The sequence below is a fragment of the Mugil cephalus genome, chromosome 12, assembly GCF_022458985.1.
Source record: "Mugil cephalus isolate CIBA_MC_2020 chromosome 12, CIBA_Mcephalus_1.1, whole genome shotgun sequence".
Classification (NCBI taxonomy): domain Eukaryota; kingdom Metazoa; phylum Chordata; class Actinopteri; order Mugiliformes; family Mugilidae; genus Mugil; species Mugil cephalus.
In genome coordinates, this window is record NC_061781.1 from 18,967,559 (window position 1) to 18,992,686 (window position 25,128).

The 25,128-nt window shown below is 42.4% G+C and overlaps 1 protein-coding gene across 4 annotated transcripts in view; it reads right to left on the minus strand.

Annotated features, from left to right (window-relative positions):
- Positions 1 to 8,982, minus strand: part of il1rapl1a (interleukin 1 receptor accessory protein-like 1a) — a 142,686-nt gene extending 133,704 nt beyond the window's left edge. For all 4 annotated transcript variants that reach the window (XM_047601467.1, XM_047601465.1, XM_047601466.1 and 1 more), the window contains exon 1: positions 8,220 to 8,982. The gene's annotated coding sequence lies outside the window, so the exon portion shown is untranslated. The remainder of the gene's footprint in view (positions 1 to 8,219) is intronic.
- Between the last annotated feature and the right edge of the window lie 16,146 nt (positions 8,983 to 25,128).

A 25,128-nucleotide genomic window follows, 5' to 3' on the forward strand; every position in this document is an offset into this window, starting at 1 on the left:
TTTATTTTTATTTTTTTTCCCTGACACCCTGCAAGGCCTGTGCAGGCTGATCTGCACTGGAGTGTGGATGGAGGGAGAGAAGAAGAATGGGAGGAGAAGGAGGAGGAGGAGGAGGAGGAGAGGTAGCGGCAGTGAGGGAGGGAGGGAGGGAGAAAGGGAGGAAGGGAGAGAGGGAAGCATGGCAAGGGCTGCAGGACTAGGAGAAGTGCCAGATCACTGCTGGAGCCAAGAACAGGACTGACTGGGCCTGTGTGTCAAATCAGTGTGCACAGAAACACACACACACACACACACACACACACACACACACACACACACACACACACACACACACAAGCATATGCAAGATGAACAGACCCATAGATGTCACTGACCTTCGGCAAACCCACTGCAATGTCACAGCTCCAACAACTTGAAACTATAAGACAGTCGGTAGTCTCACCAATACACATACATTAAAATAAAAATCTCACAGCGTCTTCCTGCTTGTTTATTATGAGCTCTCCACGTCCAAGAGTTTCCGATTTTAGCTCCTGCTCTAACAAGGAGGCTGCCTGTCTTGCCATGCTTCTGAGTGAACTCGATTGGAAGACTGTGTAAAGATATTTACCGGCTGGATGGGACTTGGTACCCAATCATTACTGACCAATTGTACTAATGGGCAAGCATCATGCACGCAATGTGTGCCCACCATCAGAGACGGTCGTTCAAAACAGTGCAATGTTTTATGGCAGCCTCGGCTCCCCGGGGACTTATTGCACCATAACACAGACCACTGCAGCTGACAAAATAACAGGGAATAGTGTTTTTAGCTTGTGGAAACTGTAGAAACACCTCGCTTTTCCTCTTACTGTGCCTCTCTCCCTCTCCCTTGCCAATTCTCATATGACCTTGTCTGTGCTTTTGTGTTTCCTTCTTTATAGCTCGGAGTCGGGGCCATTGGAGTGGATCTCAGAGACAAGTTGACAAGCTAAGCAACGGAAAATTGAGATAAAGTCCCTCCTCTCCCTTTCGAGTGCCTGTTGTTTGTGGTTCCGGTCCGCAGGGAGATCGCGGCTTTCCATTACGCCGCCGTGACTGGATCTGATCTCGAAAATTCTAACAACTTTCTTACAAGTAACCGCCAGCGACGAGAATTTCAACATCCGCGTCTCCAAGGGACGCTACAACTGTGATTCACTTTCTGCACCAATTCTACAAAAATTAAATGATTAAATTATACCTTTAAATACAATTTCATCCTGTAAGGCAATTTGCCAAGGTTAATCTGGCGTGTGTGTGTGTGAGTATATGTGTCACAGAGAAATCGAGACATGAGCGTTTTTCTCTTGTTTTACATTTTTGGCCTCTTTTCATTTGGGTGTGCACCGTGTACGCACACAAACTGTTCATATCGCATCTCTTACACATTCACCCATGGGACATTGGTAGGATCTGTCCAGGGCCGATGCAAAGTGACAGCTGAGAGAATGATTCTATTATAGATGGTGTGGTCTACACTGGGTGTTTTATGGCGAGGCCAATGGCAACATGAGACCAGTAACAGAGACCCTAATACGTCTGAGGTCAGGAATAAGATTCTATTCGAGCCCGTTCCCATGCCAGACGGAATCATGCAAGAAATAATCAACAGTGTCCAGATGTGTTTCTGTTTTTATTTTTGATGGGGCTAGAAGGTTTTTGTTCTGCACTCAGTAGTAACACGTCCTCCAAACGTACTGGCGTATAAGGTGCTTTATTGCCTTTCAAAATTGCAGATGCTAATGCTAATGTTTTCTGATGTGGTCACCCAGAAGGAGCCTTAGAAATAACTGGTACATAAATTATTCATATTTTTGGATCTTGTCACATGACAAACCTTTGTCCTGTCATCATCAGCTTATCCTTGATTTATTTACAGGTGTTGCATATGTGACAACTACAGGAAATTTGCTTTCCTGCGTTCAGGATAGCTGGAAAGCGTTTCTTTTTTCATCTGGTTTTTAATAATGCAACGTATTCGAGTCAAAACTTAGCATCCTAACAGTAATTAATTAGCGTCCTAGCTCCCTGAAGTTGGTCCAAGAAGTGTGAAACCGTTGTCTCACTGGAAAGGAACAGGGACCTGCTCATCTTGTCTGACCACTGTTTGGCTGTTCAGAAGCCTCATATCTCTGATTTTGGTCCAGATCAGAAATCACAGAACTCTCCAGACCAACAAGTTAGGTGTGAAAGGGCCCTGGTGGTAGAACGACTGCAGTCAATGTAAAGCTTAGACATATCCATGCTGAGATTGTCAACTGGAGCAAGAGGTTGCAAGAATGTTTGCAAGGAGTTGAGAGATACTAGAGGAACTAGATAGTTTACACAACTTGATCAGTTTAATGGCATATCAACATCTTTGAGGCGTTTGACATGTTATCATATGTTCCTATTTTGTTGCTCTATAAGTACCTCGCACTACTTCATTCAGATGGACAAGAATAGGTTGTTCTTGATGGAGCCTCATTCAGGTAAAACAACCTGTGATTAAAAAGGCATTGATAAATGATAAATGCAGCCTTGAGTCTTGTAGAGAGGAAGAAACTATGTGTACACATCAGTCATAACATTATGACCACCTGCTTAATATAGTTGTGATGCATCACAGGCCTTCTGAGGGTGTCCTGTGGTGTCTGGTAACAGGATGTTGTTAGTGGGGGTGGAGGGGAGGGCCCTCTGTGGATCAGACTAGTTCCAGTGAATCCCACGGATATTTGATCAGTTTGGGATTTAGTGAATTTGGAGTTTGTTTGTTTTTTTAAGCTCTTCCATTTTGACCGTTTTGTCTGTGTCAGGCTTCATCCTGCTGGGGGTGGCCATCAAGGAGTGCCATTGCTATGAGGCGGGGGTCCCTGTTCTGGTCTAGGTGGGTGGTACACATCTAAGGAACATACACATGAATGTCAGGTCTAAAAGGTTCCCAGCAGAACATCATATCGTCACAAGATGGTCAACGTCATTAACTTCTCCTGTTCAGTGGTTTTAATGTTGTGGCTGATTGGTGTATATGCAGTATTCAGTATTTTTTCAAATGTGCAGTACGTCCTAACAGTTCAGTGGGTCTGATTCTACAGCAAATGTAAACAAGCACTTTTTTTTCACCTTCAAATACCTGCACACTTAGTCTCCTTTAAGTCCTCTATTTTCACCTTTCATTAAACTCTATCTGCCTCCCTCTCTCTTTCTATTCCTTGTTGAATTCAGTTTCTCAGTGGGGAGTAAAGTGACTCAAAGCTATAAAGCCAACACCGCCTTAGTGTAACGGCTGACAGGTTACAATTTTAAAGTGAATGGCCGAGCCAATTAAAAGGCCACGCTCTTCAAAGCTGCCTTGATGGGTCTAACTTTGTTTACTGCATCAACAGGTGTCGGGGCGCAGTTAAAGTGAGAAGTTGAAGTTTTCAGATAAAAGCCTCGAGGTTCCAGGTAGGTTCTTCAGATAAAAAAACACAGAAGTTAGCGCAAGATAGAAAGAATAAGGCTGTTATCAGTGGGAGTATTCGAGTATCCAGTGTCACTTAGACAAATTATTCCCAGATTTGCCTATTAAAGTTATTTCCTAAGCTAAAATGCAACAATATCAAAGTAAGAAATACAATTGCCTAATTAAATTATGTCTTCACCGTCTTAAACACATAATACAACCAGATGCAATTAGAGTGAATCATCCTTCACTGTCGGGTCTGCAATAACTGGATATAAAGAAAACTTGTTAGTAAAACTCATTAGTAGTTTCTTTGTCATTACTCCATCATCAATTTAGCAATTTAATGTTTAATCTGGGTGTAATTTTATATTAACAATATAATGGAGGTAAAAGACTTAATATGAGCTCTACCACCATCTTGTCTGTGTACCAGTCTACACTGACACTATCACACAATTAGCTTTCCTTACTTCTGTCGATCACATTTCTACCTTCCTTATGTTTATAATCCCGAATACACATTTATATGAGTATCCGAATTATATTGATCCTTGTATATTCCACATCATCACTGGGTTTGACCATCATTTAGACCCCGTAAATGTGAATGCCCTAAGAGTTCAAGCTTGAGGATCTTCTAACCAGCGTCTAAATGCCATCGTCCTAATTTGTGAGATGGAAACCTGATTTATTGTATATGTTTGGTTCTTCTGAAGGGCAGTTAATCAGGCCGTATTCTCTCCATGCTGTTTATTGTCCCTTTATTGTCAATCAATGTGACAAGGAGGCAATGGCCCTTTGAAGAACGACCCTCCCTCAAATATCAATTCCAATAGCTGGCTGATGAAAACAATGTGCATGTGTGTATGTACGTCACCGGGCGGATTAATGAATTAGCTCTCAACCTTTTCGTCAACCGGAATACAAATCACTGACCTGCTCTTTCTGTTAAGACCTGGGGAACTGAAAGCCTCTAATCCCCGACGCCACTCTATACTCATACATCCACGTGTTATTATTGTATGATCGCATGCGTCAGAGTATAATTGGCCATTTTGAACCTTTGGAGCCAATCTGCCTTAAATGAATCCTCAGCTTCCACATCAAAATGATTATTTCTAAACAAACCGTGTTTAATCGACTGCGTGCCTCTGCGGCTCTCTCCATCTGGTGGATGCTGTGTGACAGCTTCCCTTAAATTACAAATATCAATCTGCCACAGCGGGAGCTCAGCTGCCAGTGGCCTCATGGGGGTCCACGTCAAAGCAGCCAATGTTCAAAACAAAGCCATCAAATCCCCATGCTTTGCTAGATGCTGCTCTCTGATTGAACCGTGTTCATGGCCCGATCAGTTAAAGGAAATTGACCAAACGTGATATGTACACATCAGTAAATATGAAACGCTGACAATAATAATACAAAGACGAGAACAGGAAGAGAAAAAAAAGTAAATACAAAGTACGGCTAAATACACAAAGTACAGAAGTGACCAACTGAGCTGGCTTCGGTAAGGAGGCTGACCTGAAGTTGGCCCAGTGTGAGGTTCTGGGTCAGCTCTGTGTGGCTCCACCACTCTCTCCCCCTGCGGCAGAGACCGACAGACGCTAGCACCGAGGGCTTCCAATCTGCTGTGTGAGCAGTGAGACTCTCCCTAAGCGTGTTTCCCCTCCTCATCACCGGCTGTCTGCCCCCGGCAACACTACCACTTACACTCTATCCACCCGCTTATTGATAAACTTCACCACGGGATCGCCTTCCCTCCTCTGGAAAGCGATGCGTCTGAGGGGTGGCCTAATTCAATCAACATTAGGGGGAAAACACCCACGTCATTCATCACCAGCGTAAGACCATTCCAGTAAGACTTTACCAGCAATTACAACTGGATGACCATTAACACACAAACAAATTGCCTTGCTGTGGTCTCACCGTGCGACGAGCAGCAAAGCCTCAGTGCACCCAGTAGGAGTCATCAACCACTGTTATCGCATAAAGACATTTTGATTTTCATAGAGTGGATCACGCACATCTATAGATACCGAGCAACAGTAATCACAGGACAGAAATGCAGTCAATTATTACAAGCACATTAGATGTCAAGGCTCCCCCAGGGTTAATTTGACTTCCACTTGGGCTGTATATCGCTTCCCCAATTGTGTTTATAGCAGACACACGGCGCGCACTCTGCGCACAATTGTGTGTGGCCCTGTGGAAATTCGAATAGAGAGAGGGGTTTTATTTAGAGCGTTCATGGGTCTTATAAACTATAACAGCCTTCAAAAGCTTATGGGTTGCTCACATTACACACAGCGTGAAAAGAAACATATTCTGCAGTTGTATGTGCATTAATTGTGATTTGTTTCGCATTTACGGTACATTAAGCCGTACTGGTACTGGAGCTACTACAGTAATGTTTTCAGTGTTGGGGTTGTTTTGGTGTTGATATGTTTCATTTTTAGACAAGATCAGTTTTCACAAAACCAAACCAGCATCATGATGATCGGCTAATGGATCTTCACTAACACATGACGATGCCATTTAAAGCAAATACTGTGACCCAGGGACAAAATTGGGAAAACACACAGGGCACTGAAACACCACGAGCAGAAAAGCAGTGGGACTTGATGTGTCAATTAGGATGGGTGAAATGAAATATGTATGAAACATATTAGCATAATTTACAAGGGGGCTGAATGCAAATATTAAGACAGTGCATTTGGTGTGTGTGCTCTGTCTTCTTTAAATGGCTCATTACAATCAGTCTTTACTAGATGAACGCACACGTTCGTGCAGAAGGCACACTACAGCAAATATTAAAAGATAAAATTGTTAGAACTGAAAGAAGTGAAGCCAAGGAGAGAGAGTCACTGCAGCCGCTTCAACGTGTCAACTTACAAAATCAGCCCAGAGTTGAACAAAGGAACTGTCTGTTTCAGCACCACGGACAGTTCCTGTCATCTTCCCCATGACGAGGCGCTGCTGGCAGGAGCAACAGCCTGCCAGTTTTATCTGCTGCACTTTGTAACATCAGACAGAAGTGACTTCACGAATTCATTAACGCAAGGGCCCCACGCTCATAACAATTACACTGGAAATCCAGTGTGACAAGAAGACGTTTTCTTTCATGACATTCTATGTTCAGGTCGTGAATTGGGAGATGTGGCTCACCTCCAACTGGCCTCTGGCATATCTCTCTGCCAACACAAGTAGATATAGGTCAGTCTGACAAAATTGTGAAAAAAAAGTATTAAGCCCTAGTTAACAGGATATAAGTGTTAGATTGGATGTCTTCTTAAACTGAAATCAAATGAATAACCAGGGGGACCGCATTTAATTCAAGTGAGTTTTAAGCATCTTCCTCGCCATTGCAGTGTGTGTGTGTGTGTGTGTACGCGCGTGTTTGCTTGTGTGCACGTGTGTGTGTGTGTGTGTGTGTGCGTGTGTGTGTGTGTGTGTGTGTGTATCTGTGTGGGGTGGGGGGGGTGCACTTAAAGCACATGTCCAAGATGAGCCCGACCTACCAATAGACCGCCCACAATCTCTCTTCAAAACGACCTGTGGCAAATTTTAAGTGAACACGACATGAAAAACGACAGTTAATAGGGGTGGTTAGTGCCGAGGGTGACCACTAAGGCTTAAAGTGCTCCGGCATTTACAGAAACAGAATCATCATCTATCATCACTCGGGTTCCTGCGTCATGCGTCGGCATTCGCATCATACCACACGATGCGCCGCGCCGTGGGTAACTCGTACTGTAAGTCCAAATGGTAAAAAAAAAAAATAATATAAAATAAATAAAATCTATTAGAATACACGCTGAACGGGCGCATTACGGGCAGATTTCCGTAATGACACAGGTGATAACGTGAGTTTTAGCATTTCATGAAATCGGTTTCTCCAATTTAGACTCCGTAACTACAGCACTGCCTCACACACAATCATTTGCAACTCTTATCGCTGGGAGTGTGTTGGCTGGTGTGCACGTGGCACACACATGCACACACGCAAACACACACACATAGAAAATGGGGGATGGAGAGAGAGAGAGAGAGAGAGAGAGGGTGCTAAGTTTTCGGTGTATTTCTGTGAGTCTGTTTCATTGTTAAATTGTTGCCTCAGTAAAAAACCAGCAGCCTAAAGTATATTCTCAGTATAAAGACAGGATTGCGCTTATAATAAGGCTTACTGTTAGACTACCTTCAGGGAAAGCTGCCGCTTCGTTTACACCTTTATCTAAATCCTCTCCTTAGTGAGCTCCAGTGAGCCCGGCGGCCCGGTGTATGAGACTGCACTGCAGAGGGTTTCTCCGGAATCTCCATGATTGAGCCCATGAACAAACATATCGTGAGCCAAACACACAGCAAAGAGGCAGCCAGAGGCACAGAGATTTCCTCTCACACTGCGACACAAACCCCGAGTTGAATTATTTATCTATTTCTTTTACTGAATGTTTGTAGTCTGTTGGCTACGATCTATATTCGAACTGTTCTCTATGCCGCAACAGCGGCAGGTGCTGAACTTCTCCTCCTTAAGGCATTTTAACTGGCTCGGAGCCTTTTTTTAAACTGATGAATATCACATCTCCACCACCGTGTATTTTTTTTTTTTTTTCTAGAATAACTGCTGCAGGTGTCCGGCAGAAACCCAGAGTCACGGACGATCAATGCATTGCAGCAAGAACCGAGGAACCAGTTAAAATGAGGTCTGCGAACTTTATCAAATGCTCAGATGAACCGCGTTATGTCAGAAATCCGAGAGCATAAATTGGCCTACCTTCAACTCGATTCCAAAATGGTACGACGTCGCTTGTCAGTCAGTGGGGAAGGCTTTGGACACCACAACTCCTGGCCAACAGAGAAAACACGTTTCCACACAGTGGGTGAAAGCTGCTGATAGTCTGCGTTTCAGCGAGGTCACCCATTCAGCCAGTCGTCCGGTTTAAATCCAAACAGAAGAATGGAGATTTTGTCTCTGTCCTTTGGGGGAAGAAGTGCGCCAAGCGCTCTCCTACGCAGATGTGACTTTGCGCGCTTCAAATAAAAAAAAATAAAAATAAATTAAAAAAAAAAAAAACGGATGACGGGGAGAAAAGGAGAGTCTACTACTAATAAAACGTTGGATTAAACCGAGTTGAGGCTTAGCTGCAAAGCGACCGCCATCTCCACCCCCCAAAAAGCTGACTTTTACACAAATTGGGTTAAATTGCCATCCCTCTCCTGGGTGCTCGACTATCCCAGACGCGACTGGTTAGTGCAATCCCAACTCAACCGCGCCGCGGTGGAGATGGAGGGGGGGGAGAGGGAAAAAAAAAAAGGAATGTAAGGATATAATGGCCAGATCCGATGGGGGGTTTCCTTCACAGCTCCGCTCTGTAGTTGCAATGCACACGACGAGAAGAATCTCTCCCCGGTCCTAGTGCACCACACACCGTCCCTGCTGGCTCTGCGCGCCGCGGCAGCACCTGCACTCTGTCATCTCCATCGATTTAACGGCGAAATGGATGAGGGGGGGAAAGAAATTCCAGCAGACATCTATAACTCAACTCAAAGCTTCAACACAGTGAGCAGATCGGGATGTACAAAAAAGCTCCACACTTGTTGTGGGGAGGGGGGGGTAGAGAGGGGGAGGAGGTGAGAAATGGAGAGAGAGAGAGACAGAAGGAGGATAGGAGGAGTATAAGAGGAGAGAGAGTAACAGGAAAAGAGAGAGAGAGAGAGGGAGCGAAGGGGCTTAAATTTTAAGCTACTAGTCCCGCATAGCGTGCTGCTGAATTCAGCATCACACGAGGAACGGCGCTTGAAATAAAGTCTGGATCCGGAGTATTACGTTAAATGTCAAATCTAAATATCCGGTTTTCAAATTGTAATTATTTTACTGCTTACTTTTCAAAAAACCACACGTGTATGCCAGCACACAAATGAGAGGAATGAAAGGGCAAATTATTTTTTTTTCTTTTTTTTTTTTTTACATCAATGCCTTCTATTTGTGTCATGAAGCAAAACAGAGACGTCGTTGGCACAATGGAAACACAGCAAACTGCGTCTTTATGGAGGCAGCAGTGATCAGAGGTGGTGTTTATCAAAGTCAAATAGAGAGAACACTGTTGTACTGCACAGATGTTTTAGTGTATGTTTAATGTTATGATCAGAAGTTCATTATATGGATGTAAGCTGTTTATACACAGGACATGAGGTCTTATAGTCACAATAATCTGTTCCCTCTTGACATAGACTTCTACATATGAATCTGCACATTTCAGGATACCATATGAAGAAAATAAACCTGTGCTATAGGTTATAATATCTTTTGGTTTCAGACATCTTTTGCTTTTTCATTCATTTTCTTTCTTTAGCGTTGTTTGTTTGTTTGTTTGTTTTTTTCTGTCTACATAGATGCATTTGCATCTAGCAATAATTGTGACATGCCGTTAGTCATCCCCCTGTCTTGTTTCCTGTTTTATTCTGAAGCACTTCCCTGTGTAGGTGTGTCACCTGCTTACCTGGCCCCACCCCATGCGCTCGCCTGCCTCTGTCTTCAGCTCCTGTCAAACCTGCACCTACACTTCCCACGTCTCTTTTTTTTTTTTTTTTTTTTTTGGATTGCCTTAATTCTAGCAATTACTCTTTCTTCTTCTCTTAGTGTTCGCCTCCATGATTTCTTTTGTTCTGTTTTTCTTTTTTTTGTACTTTGAACTTATTTGCTTGATTCTGCCTGATTTTCTGCACGACTGCCTCTGCTTTTCACCTTCTGTCCTGAGTCTCTGCCTCTGTGTACTTTGGCCTGGAACACGTCCAATAATGTCATCATTCTGTCACAAGCAGTCGCCACTCAAGCCACAGAGCAACTCGCAGCCGCAGACAACAACCTGCTGCACAAGAGACGCAGATTCTGAACAAACCCCAAGCTTATCTATCTTTCCCCCTAAAGTCTTCTTATCGAACTTGCAAACGTGAACGCAACTCGTCGTGGGCCTCAGCTTGTTGATCCGGCAAACAAGCAGCACACAGCAAACACAGCTGCACTTTAAAGAGCAGGCGAATGTACCTGCAAATCACTGCTAACTACACGCCGCTCTGCAAATTTGATTAGACCTCGTCTCAGGCCCGGGTGCATAGACCTGCCCGCTTGATTGATGCCACAATGGGACAAATTACACTTAAAACTTATGAGCACCGGGGCTGCGGTTACATCACGGCGTTTCCAACGCGCTGCTGGTCTGTCCACCTCCAACCTGAGCAGAGGTCTGATCCACCAGAACACCCGCGTGGGTGTGCAGGTACCAAACAATGGAGAATGATTCAACTCTTTGATTCATCTGTGGTTTAGCATGAGCCATCAGTGGTGATGAGAGGCATATATATCGTGTAATTTCAAGCTGGAAGGGAAAAAAATGAACGTCTAGTCTTTTACAACTTTAAAGGACAAAGATGTATTTTAGGCTCAGTAGAATCTAAGCTATTATGAAAACAGCTTTTAAAGAATCACTCAGAGGCTAATTTCAAATCCTATCACAGGTTCAGATTACTGTAGTCATGTCTATTGATTATTTTAATACATTAAAATTAAGTTAATTATTCATATCTTTTTAATGAAGCCCTTCAACATTGTTTTATTTCTGAATTCCTTTGCCTCTGTAAAACAAAAATGAGTCTTCTATATGGATTCTTTGCCTTAATAATAAAAACCTTCATTTAAAAATTGTGTTTACTTGTGTTATCTTTGTCTTATATTTAAATTAGTTTGATGATCTGAAACATTTAGTTGTGACAAAATGCACAAAAAAAGAAAGAAAGAAATCAGGAGGGGCTCAAACACTTTTCCACATCTCTGCAAGTCACTTTCCAGCTCTTCTAACCTCCATCCTCGACAAACTTCGCTACAACTGAATCGCCTGTCCATCACGGGGGATGCACTCACAAACAAAGTCTACACAGCTCCTGACAAAAGGTAATGAAAACTGTCCACACAGCGTTCCCTGGACCATCCAGGGGGACGGCGGTTCTGAGCGGAGAACGTCTCGTCCTGCTGCAGTTTTGACAGCGCACAAACAAAACCCCATTCGCCCGCGCCGGTTTTCTCACAGCTATGGGCAGATGTGATTTTTTTATTTATTTTTTTTTTTTACCTCTATCATGTCACTCTGAGCCATCACTCCTGCTTCAAACAGCCATTCAAACAGACCTGTAACAGCTGCTAATGCTCGTAACTCATCAAAAAAACAGAAAACTGCTTCACGTTGTTGTATGAACCAGATGTATTTGCTGTATTTTAGTCTCTAATTGCATTCTATAAAATATCTTCTTTTGAATTTTTCAGTTGTACAATAGATTAGATGTTTATTGCCATTGTCACAAGTCAAACGAAATTAACAGAGGTTTTAAATGACAGCTGAAGATCTATTTTGCCAACCAAACAATTCTTTTTATTTTTGGCTTAAAACACTTAATCCATCGTCCTTTCTAAAAAAAAGTATTTTGTGAGTATTACCAGTAGGTTTACACATTACTAATCGTAAGCAAATTGCTCCGTCACAACTGCAAAAGTGGGAAATGATGTTACGGAAAGAGAATACAAAATAACCCCATCAGGATCTGTGGCGTCTGTGAAGTTGATGGGAAAGAAGAGGGTTGTCTTGTATAACTGCACTCGCCCAAGGCTCAGGAAACTCGTCACAGACGTGTCTGCCTCCACAGTTTTTCCTTTCAGAGTGTGAGTAGGTACCTGACCATTATTCCGCCTGCAGAAAATATAGAGGCTGACTGATATGACATTAAACCTCCTCTTCATTCTCCCTAAAAAAAAAAAAAAAAAACTCGCTCACTAACTCACATTTTGCGGCCTCAGTATTCCTCAATATTCGGCCGATAAATTGTGCGTGAGTGATGCCACAGAAGCAGCAGAGATCACAGGACTCCGTCACATCTCACTCCCACACTCCCTTTTTTTCTCCCCCCGTCGCTGCATTGTCCGGTCTCCTTCTGCTCGGTAGCGCGGCAGCGGTTTCTTTGACAGGACAGAAACAGATACTCCATGTAAAGAAAGAAAAAAAAAAAAGAAATCATTCAATATTTTCCGAACGGCACCGGTTCTCATATCTGGAATTAGCATCATGTCCCACTTTCCTGCACGGACAGAAATAGACTTTGCATTTGAATGCAATCAGATAAAGAAACTATTAATTCCTTGGCTCAAATTGAAAATAAGAAAAATAATGTCTCAATGGGATACGAGCGGCGCGAGAGCAGATGCAGCCGCAGATTTGGGAAATGTGTCGGGACCACAGCGTTGAACCACACACAGACAAACTGATCCCAGCATAAAAGTTATCAATCTATTCCTTTCTTTATGAACTCGTTTTGAAGTGTTGATGTAATAAGATAAAATCCTCTTTTTTTTCATGTCACAAATGGTTTGATTCAGTACGTTATAATCCACCACTAGATCTAATAAAAAGTGGATTAATGCTGCTCCAGCTTGTTTATTAAAAATGTTAATCTTTATTCAGACATGAAAACCTGCGCTAATTCCTTTTTCACACTCTGAAACACAACGCCGAGTTAGCGAAGGTTAGTAGTTCACTCGCGCAAAAGACTGATTCATCAACATCAGCTAACATTTCCTCTCCCTTTAGGTCTCTCTTGCTTTCCACCAACTCGCTATCTGGCTTTTTTAATTGCTGCATCCTAACGCACTCTCATCCTCGCCATCTTTTACTGAGGCACCACCGAGAGGTTGTTTACGAGCTGCGGCGCCACAGATCACGCACATCTGTGAAGAGCACAGAAATATAGCGCATCCTCTGAACCCCTTCTCCGTGCCATCCTTCCAGAAAAAAAAAAAAAAAACGCATCTGCAGAGCCAGCAGAGTTGGACCGGACACTTCGCAGTCCTCCCACAACCCCTCCACTTCCTCTCCTCCGACGTGAGGTAACGTTGCCTGAAAGCCAGAACCTCCTGCATGAAGAACGAACAGCTTTTTCACACTCTTAAAGACCCTGCTACCGCCCTAGCAGCCAACAGGCAACTTAAAACTGCTTAAAACAACACGATTCTTCCATTACTTGTGGAAAAAAAAGCATTATTTTGAAATATAGCAGTTCAATACGTCTTGGTTTTCTGTAGATGGCATATTATTAACGTTCTGTACATGGGTTTGCTTCAACATATTTTGCACAACCTATGAGCGCTGCTTTAGCTCCAGCTGCCTGCACCAAATGACCTTGCATACTCTTCTCTTACTTCCCCATTGATGGCGTCTGAAAAGGCGTTGTGCTTCTAATTCCACTCATATAACCCTTAGCACTGGTACACAGTGATGTAACCGATATACTGGTTCATTCCTCGCCGATCATATGGCCATCAAGACCTAGGAGACACAATTAAACCGAGTGCCTGGGAACTAAGATGACAAGAGCAATGAGAAGAAACCAGAGCAGCTGTGTGCTGTAAAACAAAAAGAATGAGCTGAACGACGCTGAACCACTCTGTTGTGTTGACTACGAAGAGCAAGCTGGAACATTTTTAAATAAGTAAATAAATAAAAAATAAAACAAAGAATGATTAAGCATCCACGGCAGCACTTTCACGCTGAAGAAGCATTTTTTTTTTTTTTTTGTTTTGTCATTAAGGACTAATCATTTTGCATCTCAGCCCGACAAAATACGTGTTCTATTAGTGTTTTCCTTTTGTCTGTCATTAGTCTCCCCAATAATGACGCTCACTGTGAGACTCACACACACACGCACACACACACAAGAAATGGCCAAGCGCACACTCGCACAAACAAGCAGATGTTTCACAGAGTGCGCTGACTGATACATGCCCATTGCCTAATTGCAGGTTTATGAAATCTGCAGGTTGCGGGTGCCAAGCAGCTTCCAAACGGATGCCAAGCGGTTGCCGTGACAGCAGGTCGTGACCTTCGTGTAATTGTAGAGATGATGCCATTTCCCCTGCTCATCTGGTATGCACATCTGTGCCAGCACACCAAAAAACAAAAAAAGAAAGAAACACGAACGACCAGAGAATACAGCTGAAATAAAAACCGGCGCGTCTGAATGAGTCGGTCGAACAAATTGTCCACCACCCCGCTGCACGACTCCGTAGCGTCTGTCTATCGCTGTGACGGTTCTCAGTCGTCCGGGTCATGGACTTGTTGAATCTACTCTCTCAATGGCTGTCGCTTTAACATAAACATGCTGTGGCCTTCAGGAACAAAATGGCCTCAATCCATATCACAATCCCATGACTTCGAATCATACTCTCCAGCAGAGACGGCGGATGTTGCACCATGAGTTGGCATTAATGTCACATTTCAAGCGCTCAGCTGACGCGTCACATCTACGATAAAGTTTAGTTTGAAAGGGTTAAAGAAAGGGTTGATTCAGAACAACTTGTCTGTCTGGGCTTTTAAAGGGATGTACCACCCACCCTGGTCATTTAAGAGCTAATGCAGTGCTCAGTTCAGATACGGCAGGAAAGAGGACTAGACTTTTTTTTATGCCAAAAAGAGCCAAAAGAATATCTTAATTTTCCATCAACGTATGTAACCTTCTGCACTCGGACATCACTTTTCAAATCCTTTTTAAGTCTGTGACTCACTCCTCAATTCTTCCTGTAACTACATGAAAGTGTCAAAATGATCAGTTCATAACTCACTTATTTTTTTTTTACGGTTATGAAATATACTGAGAGTATGTAAATAGGCCAGTGTAACGTCTTTAACGTAGCACGTGTAGCTCGGATTCTTTCCTCATTCTCTCGCTGTTTCAGCAGCTCGCCAACAAACCATTAAACAAATTATCAGCAAAACCAAGAAACCGGCGGAAGCAGAATCTCTTCAAAAGCAGAGGAAGAAGGAGCTCAGCGAGGAACACTGTGAACTTCTGTGAAGATGCATTTTTGAGTGGAGTGTGCATGGTGGCTACACACGCACACATAATTGTGTGTATCGCTATTTGAAATCAGCGTTGATGAAGAAGTCTACAACTGGATATTTGCAAAAGAGAATTGTGCTAACAAGCAAAGACGTTGCACAGTGACAGGAGTGAACCATGTGAGGTGAACACTGAAAGTCAAGGCTGCAGATAACCTGCAAAGAACTACATCTATGATTAAATGGAGCTGAAATGTTTTATTTCACAGTCGTGGTTTAGATCTCCCACTTTTTTAACTGTTTGACCTTGACAGAGATCCAATTGCCGTCGAAATGCTAAACGAATCCGAGACTTGCAGGCAGCGTGCAGGCAAATACTCTTTCTTTCCTCAACGCAGAGACACGTGTCAACATCATTAGTCAGTCTCATTAAGATCTCCCATCTAATCTGAATTATACATCAAGCAGCCAATCAAGGGCTTGCATCCGGAGCCGTTGTGGGAGCATTCCTGATGATTCCCGGCTGAGGCTTTTTTTTTTCTTTTAATCAGAAGACTGGAGCAGGATCAGCGTTTTCCATCTAAAGGAAACCATGGAAAGGTAGAGCAACAGTGAGGAAAACGGTGAGAGAACATACGTAAGACCACATGCTCCACGTGTATCAGGCACGGTGCATGTGAAGAGCTCCGGATCTAATAGAAATTTCAAAATGTGGTTATATAATCACATCTGTAAATATGCGTCAGTTTTTGTTTTTTTTTTTATTCGGTAACTGCACACTACTCATCAACCTGCCCAGTGATCATGACTTACAGTCACGCACTCCTTCCGTGATGCATTATTCTCCAACCTGCTTATTTGCTTAATCGGCACAAAAATATATCTGCTATTGTTCCCGATAATTTTATGCTCCTCTTCACTTGTTTATCCCCATAACAGTAACTCCGTGAGCACTGCGTACACCGACTAAATGTTTCTACGGTTCATACGGTTGAATTTTTTTTTTTTTTATCTCCATCCATTGGTTTTATTCATTATCAATCTCCACATTTGACATGCATCAGCTGCATCTTGTACTTTAGTTGAGATGCCCACAAGAGCTGCTCGAGGTTCTCAGAATTTTAAAATTAGGCATGAATCGAATAAGCTGGCTGAACGGTTGCTTTTCCACCTGAGAAAAATATTTAAATTTTATGACATGATAAAAATCCTAGGGCACAAATTATAACAGCTTTGATCCTGTCTCGCTGCAACACTGCTGCTTATCCACATCAAGCTCGCAACTCTTCTCTTCTCTTACTAGTAAAGAATGTGCTGCATGTTCAGAACTGGAGAGACACTTTGAATGTGTTTCCCCCTCAATTTTGACTTGTATGCATTAACTTGCTCATCGATTCGGAGCTCACAGCTCGTTGTTAATTGACGGTTCCGAGTCCTGGTTGCCTCAGGAATCCCCGTATAGATATAGACGTAGATGTAGATATATTTTAAAACCCGAGGGCTTGATATTTACTCGGCACAATCATTCACAAAAAGTGAACATCGGCAGCACACAGCTTGCGTGTTTCTCACGAAACAGGCCCGTGAATAATAAAATGCAACAGAACAGAATACCATAAAATTGAAAAATGGTACTAACACTAATAGCCGGAGCTGCCGGTGCAAAAGCAAAGTGCAGCTCGCAAGGAATTATCGCAAGAGTGGACACTGAAACACTGCAGGACAGCGGCGGTGGGGAGGAATCCTGCTCATGAGATGTCGCTTTCAGCTCCGGGAAATGGACTGCGCACAACATAGTGCTCCACTTAGAGTTGGGTTTGCAAAGATACTTGAAATTTGGTTGAAAGCTCAATAACAACTTATTTTCAAACGTGTCTTTGAGCTGCTTTGCATCTGGAGGCTAAAGCTTATGTGACAGAAGCGAATTGCTGAATTCACATATCAACGTTATTTTGCAAATTTTTTGGAAAACGGCAGCTCTGCAAGAGCTGGATTTTATTGATTTCTTCAGAGTAAAATGCACAAAAGCCGAGTTTTTTTTCACAGAGGGGTATTAGAGAAGGTAGTGGGACAACAAGGATTAAGACAAATAAAAATGGGAAACAAGTCAGGCAGCAAGGGGAGTGTGAGGGATTATCGAGACTCAAAATGCGAGTCTCCTTTCAGTTTGTCACTTGATGGCACGACGCTCTCAAGTGCCACTTCTGATGTGACATGAGGTGCAGCAACTCTGTAAATTCGAAATTTTAGGTCATTTATTTTTCTCCCTTTTAACCTGAGGTTACTTGGCAATCTTTTAATTACTTACAATAACTCTTCTTTGGAACATCAACTTTGTCTGAAAACAATTGTCTCCTCCCCGTCCCTCCCCTATGCCTCTAGTGTTCATTAACATAGAAATTGACGAGCCCCAATTGGTGCTCTAAAGCGGAGTTCAGGCGGCAAGGTCAGCCAAGAATCGGTAATTAAGTCAGTCCTTCAAGTGCGGCGGATCTGCCTATTAGTAGTGCAAGCCAGGACTCATCCGCACAGAAATGAAAATGGAAATAAAATCCATCTCATTCCAGAAGACGCCTGCAGGACGTCGGCGCTCTGCGTGTAAAACAATTACAGACTATTACGCGGGACACACAGGGCCGAGCGTGTCTCCTTGACTCTAACTGCCTCCACCTTGGCTTTTGAGGGAGTACAAAGTTTTAAAGTGTGCTTATATAAGTTTATCAAAAAAAACGTCTGCTTAAAGTCCCTTTATACAAAGACAGCTCCGGCGTGTTTGAGAGAAAAGTCACATTTAATGGCGTAGAAACGTCCCGGAGACGATGTGGAGGAGCTCACCCGCTGTGGACTGAAAGTATATCCACGACCCCGACACCCCTGTCGAAACAAGGTTTCGCTTTAGATACGCTCCTTGGGCACGCTCAATTACCTGCCATTTTATGCCCAATTTGGACCAAATAGGGGAAAAGAGATGAAATCTTTAACATTTCCCTTCTATTGACTCTCCCTTCCTTCCACTTGCTCACATTAAACAGCAATAACAGCGAGTGTCTGAATGGTTGGAGGGACAAAAGGGGGTTCTATTAAGAGCAGCAGAGATGATTTATTCATAGTTTTAAATTCCGCTGTAGAGGCCCTACTGCAGGTGGTGGCGGCAGACACTTAAATTGTCTGACAGAGGCGTAGGCAGGAGCGCTACCGTCGCTCTTTTACTCGCTTTCCCTCCTTCCCTGTCTCTGTCACGCGGGTCTGTTCCAATGCCGCGGTTGATGTTGATGCGAGGAACACTAGCGTATAACCGGAGCTCTTCATGCCACACAGCTTTATTAATTTAGCTTTTAGGCCCAGGGGCTCTCGCTCGCCTAGTTCTCCTGTTGAATTAGACTCCCGTTATAATCAGTTTAATCCACTCTGACCCTTCCCCTGTGAATTATTTAGCTGGGATATGAAAATCATATAGAGAGAAGTCATATAGGGAAAAATCCTTCCTCGTTTAGTTTTAGATCTCTATCATTCTTCATTGTGCCCTATTACAGTATCAGGTCTTGCAAGAAAATCTCTACTTAATTGTTAAGTAGTTCATACTTAGGTAGCTGTAGTTGCAGGGTATAGGGGCTACGAGTCGGACTGTAAATCCACCATCATATAAGGTCAGTTTGTTATTTAATAAACTCATGAGGAGGGTGTTTGACCCCTTTAACCTCATTGTAAGGAGACTCGAGGTCTGGATCGGGGTCTCTAATTTTCTCTGCTCACAGATTCCAGCTTTATTTATGTGAGATTTAATACAGTTACGACAGTACGACTCTGTACTGTTGCGTACTCTGCCCCAAGATCTAGATCCTTGCTTGACTCACATCACATGTAAGATGTTGTTCTTTAGATTAACAAAAGAAGATGTGTTTAGTTTTTTTTTTCCTGCAATCTAAATTTTTTTGAGGGAAAGTATTTAGTAGTAGTTGCATGATTCAATTTGTCCTGAAGAAAAAAGTTGAGATTGAAAGTGAGGGTTATTGAGGGTATTTCGGTATTTCCCCTTTTTTTATATATATATATTATTAGCCTTTATTTAACCAGGTCGATCCCAGTGAGATACAAAGACCTCTTTTCCAAGGGAAGCCTGGCCAAGACAGCAGCCTAGGAAAGTTTCAACAATTAAGACCAGACAGACACACAACACAAATAAAATACATGGAAGATAAAAACAAAAACAAAAAAACAACAGGACTAAGACTCGGAGTTTACATTAAAACAGGAACAAGTACAAAAAGTAGCTGCTCCAAGGTCTTTTACACAGGTTTTCAAAGATCTAAGTCTTTTTCGCACACGGTTCAGCCTAACCCTAAATTCTCATTTGAATTATATGCTAGAAATTGCGAATGAAAACAAAAATCCACAAAAAACTGTGTCCATGAATGTGAAACTAATATGGAAACATCTTAAGCACTTGGCATCACATTGCGTCACTAGTTTCTAGTCCATTTCAGGACAGCGGTTTCCTAAGAGACAAGCCAAGATGTATCATCAAAATATAATTTCATGTAATCAGCTCCATCATTACAAAACGTTTCATGTCACCGTCATTACTTGCTGTTGTTCATCACGAGAAAGGTTGCGGACGCGGTTGAGACACAGTGAAAATCCTTATTTTGTCGCCCAATGTGAATCCGACCTATGAAGTCAGTTGAACCAGAAAAAAAAAAAAAAAAAACATCAGGCTCCTACAGCGAGAAAAACTCTACGCTTCACACTGTACAGAGTTTGTCCTTAAGCACACAGAATTACAGTGTTTATCTAAAACACCCTCATCGTCAACACAAAAGCGGCCGGGAATCAGATCAGTTAGTGCGGAAAAGGTTTATCTTCCATCTCTATATATATATATAAATATATATATGGGGGAATGTGCAGCACAACGAAGATGCAGATCGAGGCTGCGTAACAGAAAGGGGAACGAGGACATGAGCGTGGTGGTGGAAAGGTGCGAAGAAAGCTTGAATCAGCCGACCGTGAAAACACACACACACGCACACGTACACAAAGGACAAATGCAAAAGCCTGGTGTGGCGGGAGTGGAAGTTACTGAAGGTTATAAAACTGTGAGGGAAAGGGACAGAAGGAGATCACTGTTAGCCTAGAGTGACAAAAGGAGGAGTGTTAGATGTTTGCCGCTTCATCATTTTGCTGTGAATGATTTTGCATGAATTTGTGTGATGATTCACGATACGCCGTGATTGATTTGCTCTGCAGCGAAATGCTTGTAATTATTTGCCGAAAGTGAAATAAACTAAGCATAGAAACCAACCGTGTGAGTGACTTTCTTTTTAAAGTTACAGCAGCTTGTTTCGTCTTAGCCTCTTCAAAGTACTTCTGTGTACCTGCCCCGTGGATATCGCGCCGTTTGCAGTTGTAATCACAGTCACGCATCATGGGAAGCCGGAGTGGGTGTGTCATTAGTAGTAAGCTGATCTGGACTGAGGGAGTATCCCCTGGCTCGCTGATGTCTGACAGCCGGAAGATTAGCATGAAGGATGTTCTTCATTTGTTAAGTGCTGATACTAATCCCATCCGCCTGTGTTATGAAGTGACACTCAGTCTTCATGCGGCCTGGACAGCATCTCCAAGATCAACACTGACGGAAATTAAAACCAGAACCTGTCTCCCTTATTCAGCCATCCGTCATTCCCGTCTGTGCGCCATGACATTGGATTTGTCTGGTGAAGCATCTGGATACAGACACCGGGCTTTAAAGGGACACCGTTTAAAATTTTGAAGGATGAAACGCTAGTAAATTTGAGAAGCACTTGATTCGATACACTGGGGCATTTTATAGTCGTTAATATGAGCTTGTAGAGCCTAATGTTATAGCAGCGTGGCTACTTACTGGCAGCCAATATACCAGTAACAATGGCTGGGGTTTTTTGTATAATATTTAAGCAATCATTTTAAAAATGCAAATCAGGTCAGTTTTCATAAATGGGTTTGGAGCAAATAAACTGCAGTGAGCTGTGTAGCTACATCTGAGGACGGCTGTATAGGCTACGGTAAAGGCTTGGCTGTAATAAAGAAGAAGCAGACTAGACGAAGTTCAGGTTACAGTAACAAAACCAGTCTACTTGGCAATTATAGCAGAAAAGGGGAAAAGGGGGCTTCTGCTTTTTATTGTTCAGTTAGGTGTGCTGCAATTATTCTTTCAAGTCAGCCTGTATTGTTCATGTGGTATTGCTGCTGCTGCTGCTGCTGCTGCTGCCTGGAGACGAAGACTCTAGCAACGATTCCAGGGGATCGTAACATAACATATGACAGGTGCTGTGCAGATGGGAGAGAAGACTTCTCTGCAGAAGAATCAGCCACACGAGTTAAATGTCAACCGTGTTGAAAATTTCAGAAAATCTATTTCCATCTAACATTTAAAAATTGGATTACAAATTTGGACATTTCTACTGCAACACTTAAATAATGAGAAACACGTGGCTTTAGTAACAGAAGTTCCCTGTAAGTTTATATGTGTGAACAACAGCCAGGATGATCACATAAACTTAATTTGCTCTTTGGTTGAATTCTTCATGTCATGTTATATTCTACTGGCACCGATATGGAGGGTACGTACGTGACGTCACAGTAAGTCTCCATGGTTACGGCCACTGAGTGTCAAAAAAGTGACAGTTGCACATTGACATTAGCAGCATTATCTAAAATCACTGACTTTAAAAGCATTATAAATTGTAAAAATTTATTTCAAGAAAAGGTGAAGAGCTGTTTCACTCAGTCATTACGGATATCTCCGACTGCCAAAGAAAAGAGAAGTAAATGGATCGCTGCATTAGAAGGAACGACTGGAGTCCAGGCACGGAAACCTGGCGTTGTGGTTCACATTCAATTCATTTATGCTGTATTTCTCGATGAAGTCGATACCTTACGTTACTTCTTAAGTTACGTTCTGGAGGGCTGTCAGATAAGTTTGTCGATGTTGTTGTTTCGGTGTTGTTACGACTGACAGAAAACTATTTCAGTTCCAACAATAAATACATATAAATAACAATAAAATGAGCGGAATATTTGCGATCGCTCCTCGTCATCCTTATATTGTATGGATAACATTACTTCTTAGTAAAGCTCTTAGCGTTAGCAGCTATTTAGCTACATTTATCATAACTGAAATGACCTAAAACCAACTTAAACTGAGGCTAATCCACTTTCCCAAATCCATACTAGTTCATACGGATCATTTAGTCCAACTGTCTTTAACTTGATTTGATAATCCACATTTTCCCGCTCTGTATTTACTGATACATTTCACTGTGTTTTTGCCACAGTGACGTCAGTGCATACCTTCTAAACTGTGCAAACATTTTCGAAAACTTCACTGAGCGGCCGTCCATCATCGTCGTTACATTTTGCTGCACGGTTCTTGGTGGAATTAACATTCATGTTGACAACCCCCAAGACAGCTGAACATTTACGGATAACTACGGATTGACTCAGCGTCTGACAAAGCCCACAAACGTAATGAGGGATTCACTCGTCTCCGAGGGTTTTTGAACACAAGGCGAGGTGGTGCTGACTTGCTCTCCTTGTTTCTCTTTGGTTTCTCTGTGCGCATTTATCAGAAAAACATACACCAGTGTATTCAATCCAATCCCCGCTCCGGTCTCAGTCAATGAGCTTGTACATAAATTTAGCGCTAAAAGTAAAAAGCTTACTAAATCTCCAGGTGCATTATGACATCTATAAAAAGAGACTCTCTGGCAACTTTGCATAAAAAACATTAATAATGCACACGACAGGCTGACAACCCCGGCTGAACTTTTATCATCTAGGTCATGCAACGGATTCAATACAAAACTAAAATTCAGAAACCAATACGAGATGTCACTTCCTCAGTTTCAGGTAAAGGTGCTTTATTCCCTCTGCAGCCCTAGTTACTTGACAAAAAGCCGATATTTGTAGTTGCTGAAAAACTGGACTTGGTATAAGTGGGACTGTTGTGTTTGATTTGGTGTCGTGCTCCATCTACAAACTTGCCCACTTGCCCACTGGTCTTTTAGTCATTCATGACTAAACTGAACGTCCTAACCCTAACATAATACATTATTTATTAAATGGATCGAATAATCACTGACCTTTATATCTTGCAGATCTGTTTCCTTGAGACCTTCTAAGGCTGATGATTGGTTGCTGATCCTCTGACTCTTGAGCCCATCCTGGGGTCTTCTCTCAAACAATCACTACATACTCATACTCATACTACATACTAATATTTCACAGTTAAACATTAAAGTATTGTTCTTTTTTTATTGCCTTTTCTTGTTTTTCTTTTTATTCCGAACCCTAACCCAGTAGAACTATGAAATAAAAGATAGAACCTGCATCATGTTTGCCCAAAGTCGCTCAGTACTTTGTCCCTAACCTAACACTGGAGGATATAACCTCATGCATATTTGCCATTACTAAGTAAATTTGCTAAACCTGTGATTCTTTTGTACTTGTGCGACTACTGTAATAAACTATATGTTTTAAAACATATTAAAAAAAAGTATAATGTCATTATAATTGTAGGCCAGATAATCTACAGGAAATAATAATTCACTCTGAGGAACTTCATTAAGTTATAATAAAAAAGAGGTTAAATCAAAGTCGCGGTGAAAACAGAGAGATGAAAATACAAAAGGATGCCGTAATAATGTAAGACAAAACAGCGAAGCATCCATCTCATTGTGCAGGTTATAGTACCAGAGGGGCCATAACAGTCAAACAACAGAAGGTGTTAGGACGTTAATGTGCAGCGGGTTCATAAATAGACCCGTGCTCTGACACACTGAGCTGGCTGAGGAGGTTGGAAAAAGGCTGCTGAACTTGGAAGCTCCTTAGTGAATGAAAGTTCAGAAAGCGATGAAGCCCACCTCCACTCGGCGGCCCACACAGCCAGGCCTTCACACCACTTTACGTAACCACAGATGGAGAAGAAGAGAGAGGAGAGGAGAGGCAGAGAGAGGGAGAGGTGGCGGTGGAAGAGAGAGGCGGAAATAGAAAAATATGGAGTCATAGGGGAAAGATGCAAAAGTATATATAGGAAGTAATGAATAAGATGCACAGTCATTCCCCGCACCTAAATAGCATGATGACATTTTGCTATTGAGGCCCTTTGTCGGAAAAAAATAAAAATCATCTCAGAGGAGAAGGCTGACGCAATTTTATATTTCTCTTACTAGCCGCAAAGAAAAAAGAAGCATTAGTGTATGTCTTGTTCATTCTTTCTCTTCTATGTCGTTGGGAATCCTAACAAAGCTTAACTACTAACAATGCATTTTAAAAGGTCCTTAAAACAGCTGAGCCTAGTTATTTTTTTTTTTTAGCAAAGATTACTCAAACAGGAGTAAAAAGCTTCCGCAAAGATTTAATTCCATCCGGTGTTGCATTAATTTTTTCACTAAGATCTTGTACTGATGATGGGAGAGTCTGACCACTTTGCAAAGCCTCCTCCAGCTCATCCCAAAGACTCTCAACGGGGCTCAGGTCTGGACTCTGTGGTGGTCAATCCATGTGTGAAAATAACGTCTCACGCTCCCTGAACCACTCTTTCACTATTTGAGACCCATGAATCATGGAACGTGCCTGTGACATCAGGGAAGAAAGAATTGATGGAGTGACCTGGTCATTCAGATTATTCAGCTGACCTCATTCTCTGGACATAATGTTGCTGAACCTGGACCTGAGACACTGCAGAAACCCCAGATCATAGCCCTGCCCCCACAGGCTTGTACAGTAGACTAGTAGAGAATAGGCATGATGGATGCATCACTTCATCTT